This window comes from Protopterus annectens, chromosome 1.part1, assembly GCF_019279795.1.
Source record: "Protopterus annectens isolate FY-2018-M chromosome 1.part1, PAN1.0, whole genome shotgun sequence".
In the NCBI taxonomy this organism is placed as follows: domain Eukaryota; kingdom Metazoa; phylum Chordata; order Ceratodontiformes; family Protopteridae; genus Protopterus; species Protopterus annectens.
Genome location: NC_056726.1, coordinates 471,282,528 through 471,288,723, shown reverse-complemented (window position 1 = coordinate 471,288,723; position 6,196 = coordinate 471,282,528).

The following is a 6,196-nucleotide window of genomic DNA, read 5'->3' as shown; positions in this document are numbered from 1 at the left end:
GGTCAACAGACCATGCTGTTATGCCATGGATGGTCTGCTCCTCTCCCCTCTAGGCTTTCGAATATTAGCTAAAACATTGTCTTCCCCATACTGCCTTTTTAGGCAATGCCAAAGTGAAAGTACTTCTGGCATAGCAAATCAAAACCAAGAAACTCTAAAGGTATTACTTCTCAATGCCAGGAATCTAAACAAAAAACTCCACTCCCTAGAAGCTCTCTTTACCCTACAGAATGATGATGATGTGTGTGTGTGGTCAATGAGACATTGTTTAAAGCCACTGAGAGCACACCAACAGTGCACTTTTATAATGCCTTCCACACATTTAGACCAGCTAATTCACAGGAAGGGACTAAAGGTGGAGGTGTCTCTATTTACATCAAAAATAAATATACTTCAAAGCTGGTCAAACAGGACAATGCACTTGAGCTGCTCCATGTTCAAATCACCATAGGTAAAATCCAATACCCCTTCCTTGCAAGCTATAGGGCCCCCTCTGTGACTCAGGAAACCCATACCACGTATTTAAACTTATTAGAAGCACTAACCATCCAACTCAATACCATATTCATGGGTGACTTTAATTACCCCACTATTAACTGGGAATCCTATACGACACCAAATGTATATGCACAGAGATTCATGAATTTTGTAAACACAAACTCCCTAGACAGATAGTCAATACACCAACCGGGGGTGCAACCATACTGGATCTGGTCCTCACTAATATGGGAGACTGCTGCACATCCCCTACTGTAATGCCTTCCCTGGTAAGGTCAGACCACAAAATAGTCTCTTTTGAAGTAAAAATAAAACCTGGACCCCCAGCTAAACCTGGAATATTCAGGAACTATTCTATGGCTAACCTCCTGCTATTAAGTGAGAACCTGGGCAAAATTTCAAGCCCCCATAAACCCCGAGAACACTTCTGCCTATGCAGAACAGTTCACAGGAACCCTGTACAAGCATGTTAATAGCTGCACAGAGGCAGTGTACCCACCAGGAAGAAGTACAGAACTAAGAACAAATAAGCCACCCTGGTGGAATCACAAAATCAATCAACTGTATAAGAGGAAGAAAATCATGTCAAAATTTAGGAGGTACAGCACTCAGCAGGATGAAAGTACTTTCAAACTAAACAAACTCAGAGGACAAATAAAGTCTACCAAAGACAAATATGAGGTAAGTTTAGCCTCCCAGGCCAAGGACAAACACAAAACTTTCTTTAGCTATGTCTACAACCTCAAAGGCAATACACAATTGTGTGCAGAGCTCATGGTAAATGGAGCCACCTATACTGAGCCAGAAGACATAGCAAACCTCCTGGCTGATAAATTCAGCTCCAACTTTACCCCTATCTCCTCCTCAACCTTCCCTCAGGAAATATCATCAAATATAACTCCCCCAACTATCACTAGGGAACGGAGCCTTAATGCTCTCTCTAAGACCAAAAACACTGACTCAATGGGCCCAGACAATATCCCAGGACCCCTTCTAAATACCATAAAACAAGACCTATCAGGGCCTCTGGAATTACTATTTTAACTGTAGCCTCTACACAGGCTTCGTGCCTCGTGAATGGAGAAAGGCTACAATCATCCCTCTGCACAAAGGTGGGCCATCTATAGACCCTGGAAACTACAGACCCATAAGCCTCCCGAGTCCTATATGTAAAGCCATGGAAAGAATTATAATGGAGATGATTAACAGAGATATAGTAAACCTCCAGACACTGGACCCAATCCAGTTTGGTTTCGCCAAGGGCAGACTATACCTACACACCCTGGTGGACTTCTTTGAGAAGGCCATCAAAGCAATGGATGAGGGCAAAATTGTTCATACTGCCTACTTTGACTTGGCCAAGGCATTTGACACAATACCCCACTTGGGCATTGTTGACAAACTCAAGACGTTAGGTACAAACCCATATGTCACTCGGTGGATAGCCAACTGGCTCACAGACAGGACCCAGGAAGTTAGAATGGGGGAGTCCACCTCTACAAAGAGACCAGTCAAAAGTGGAGTCCCTCAAGGATCAGTCCTTGGACTGCTACTTTTTGGCATTTACTTCTCAAAAGTCAAGTCCAATGTCAGTGGTCTATGGCTGACTAAATTTGCAGATGACTGCAAATTAGGAGTTATTGAATCTCACACTGACACAAATGTTCGCCAGAGGGTTGACACAGATAAACAACTGGTGTCAGAGCCATGGACTAAAACCAAATGCCAAGAAATGCATAACAGTATCCTTAGGGAAGTCATTCACCCCTTGTAACTATCATATTGACAACACACCCCTCAGAGCTGACCCAGTAGTCAGGAACTTAAGGACATACATAGATAGTAATCTAGCCTTTGACCATCACTTGTCTACAGTGGTTAGGAAATCATTCTATGTTGCACAACTTATAAACAAAGGTATGGTATCTAACTCCAAGGGAGTCATTGTTCCACTGTATTTGGCATTCATCAGAGCTATCAGTGAGCACAATGCCCCCTTTGGTATGTACCAAACCAGGTATATCAAACAACTGGTACATCCACAGAAGTTCCTCATGAAAAGAATACAGGGCATAAGTAAAATATCCTATGCAGACTGCCTCAGGGCCCTATCCCTGTATTGTTTCCTACAGGCTTTTGAGGGGTGCTCTATTCCTGGCATACAGGGCATTGTCAAACCCCACTCTGGTGGACCTCCTGCATATCCACAAAACAAACAGCACCAGAATTACCCATTCTAAAATCTTAAACCTTGCCTGTGATATAAATAGGACCTGTTGGAGAGATATGTATGTATCCCAGAGACTACCCCGTCTATGGATCAGGCTCCTCATCCATGAATCAGAGTTCCTCCCTAACCCAATTCAAGTGCAACTTGGAGAATTGGATGGGAAACTGGAAATTCATCCCTGGTTTGGCACCTATGTCTCTAATGGACACAGGTAACCTGTAAGTGGTCCCAGGCCCATGTTTACACTTATTAAGGGTATCAGAGAGATTTGGGATGCATGACTAGGCTTAAAAAGGCCCTTGAGGTCATCAGACTAGTAAACACCTATGAACCTATAAAAGAGTTTGTTACTTACATTGCCTTAAAATGCGAACAATAACATTTTAAAAATTATAAAAAATGAAAACAAAAGAAAAAAATGAAAAGAATGGAAAGCATGCTTAGAACACAAAAAATTAATGAAGACAATGCAATAATGATGGAAATTTTAACAGTAACTTATAATAAAATACTTTAGAAAAAGATGATCTTTCAATTTTAACTTAAAACTACTCAATGTAATCAAGGAAAGTCTTAGTTCAAGTGATACAAAGGATATTATGTATTTAAAGGGCAAGTTGGGTCTAAAGCCCATGACACATGTATCTTAGATACCGAGTGAAAGAGTAGTTTTTTTTTAATTCCACAATATGAACTAAGAAAAAAAAAGATAAGGTTCCATTATAGACAACAGCTGCAACATTGTTTTATTATATGACTGTTGCTTGTTACATGACCAGTGTAATATCATTGTCTTAAAGTGTTTGATTTGGGTTTATGTGAATTTGAACACGTTATATGAAGTAATGCAATGGGACTATTTAATATTACTGTTTTAAAGGCTATCTGAACTAATGAAGTGTGAGTGTACACAAAATCTAGCTGTTGTCTATAATGGTACCTTATCCTTTTACAGTCATGTTAGTGTCATAAACTATGTATATTATCTGAGAGATGAGGAAGGGCTGTATTAGACAAGTGATGTTTGCATTGTGAAGGAATGTTAGCCAGATGCCATGATAATGTTTGGAGGAATACAAGAAAATGGTAAGGAAGGAGAGTTTAAGAGCAGGGCTCAGTAACATTTGGTTCAGCTAATAAAGGGAAAATAAAATGAAACTATGGACATCTACAAAAGGCATTGGGACTGAAGGGAACAGGAAAGGAAGCAAAAGAAATTGAAAGCCTAAGGAAACAGAGCTCAAGGTAATGGTTATGTAGCAGCTACTCTGTTCAACCTTTCTGTTAAAATAGATACATAAAGTACAGTCCTCACCAAAAGAAAAAGTAATTAAAGTGTTCTCCTAACTGAAAATAGTTTGCTCTCAGGCAACTCATAACAGAAAACATACTGAAAATATACAGTTCTGCAATCAAAGTGGGAAGATTCAACTCATACTTGCAACACTGATGGAAAGACTGGGAATTCCAGATTTAGGATCTGTGGACTGACTGGAAAGAAAAGGGAGCAAGTTTGTTTTACCTATTTCGCTAATAAATCCAAAAATGATATGATGGTAGTATGGAAATCAAAGCTCACAAACTTCTATCTCCAAAATGAAGAATGCTATCTCTCATAATTTGGAACAAATAAAAATGTGGAACACTTGCTAACAGCTTACTAACAACTTCAACTAGGAAGCTCATAGAATGATTAAAATGTGCTGTTTTTTACTTTTATAAAATGGCAACACCCTGTGTGGCTACAGCTGTGTCAGCTTATTCCAGAGATATGTATATTTTGAATTCTTTTGCACAGAAAATCTAAAAAAAATCAATTTATGCACTTCCAGTTTAAGGTACAATGACTTATAGTAAGCAGACGTTACTAGAAATTAAACAGTTGACATCTACAAATTGCTGGTTGGATGCCTTGAAATCTTTAGGGTATCTGGGGCCTACTACTTTCAAAGAGCTACAACAGCTGGGTATTTTAACTCTTCACATTCTAAAGTGCCTGAAACTGGTAGAACAGGTTTCTGGAATATGCTGGACAAGAAAAAGAGAAAGATGTCAGAGAACAAGGAAAAGAGGTTGCAGAGCAGGTACTGATGTAAAGACCCCCCCCCCCCCCTTTACAGGTCTATACAACCAACTATATTGCTAGCTAATGTGAGATCACTGGATAGCAAGATGGACTACATGAGACTGGAACTCTCCAACAAGAACAAGGTAAGAAATACTTGTTTATGTTTGATTACTGAGACATGTCTCTATGACAAGATAAATGATAGTGCAGTAAACTTGGCTGTCTCATGCAGACAGAAAACATCCATTGTATGGAAAGGCCAGAGGAGGTGGAGTCTGCATCTTTGTTAATAAAAGATGGTGCAGCAACTGTGAAATCATGCTATCACACTGCTGTGAGAACTTATAGAGTTCCAGTCCATTAAATGTAGACCATTTTACTTGCCCAGGGAACTGAATGGGGTCAGTGTAACAGTTGTGTATATCCCACCTAGTGCTAATACCACTGAGGCTCTAAATAAACTATGCAATCACACGGGTGAACTGCAGAGCAAATATCTTGACTTTGTACACGTGGCAGCTGGTGATTTTAATAAAGCATATCTGAAAGAAGTACTCCCACACTACCATCAGTATGTGGATACTCCTACAAGGGGTTATAATATCCTGGACAAGGTGTACATAAACTTAAAGAAAGCTTATACGGCAGTGCAACTTCCACAAATGGGAAACTCTGACCGTTATACCATCTTGCTATCACCAGCTTAGAAATCTATACTGGTTAGAGAGAAACCCACAAAGAAACTAATCAGGGTATGGCCCGAAGGGGCTATGGAGGCCCTCCAGGACTGCTTTGAGAGAACCAACTGGGATATGTTCAAGGAGGCAGCCACACAGAATCAGCATCTGAACATTGATGAATACACTGAGATAGTGATGGCATACATTTCAAACTGTGTTGATGGGGTAACAAATACCAAGAGTATCACTATTAGAGTTAACCAAAAGCCATGGCTCACCCCTAAGGAGAGAAATGCAGCTTACAGGGCTAAGGAGAAATCAGCCTTAAGTGTAGCAAGAGGTAATCTGAGGAGGGGTATAAAAAAGGCTGAGAAAGAGTATGGCAGAAAGGTACAGAGCCACTTTGAAGACATAAAGGATGCAAGGAATCTATGGCAAGGCATACAGGAGATCACTGACTACAAAATCAGATCAGCACAGTGTCAGGACAGCATCAAATTCATGGCCAGTTTGAACATCTTCTTTGGTAGATTTGAAGAAAGAAACAACATGTTGGCACTAAAACTACCCACTAATGAGAAAGATGCGGTACTCAGACTCAGCACAGTGGAGGTAAGAAGAGACCTAAGGAGAGTGAACCCCAAGAAGGCTGCTGACCCAGACAACATACTGGGTAAGGTGTTACAAGGCTGTGCTGATCAACTATGCGTAGTGCTCAAA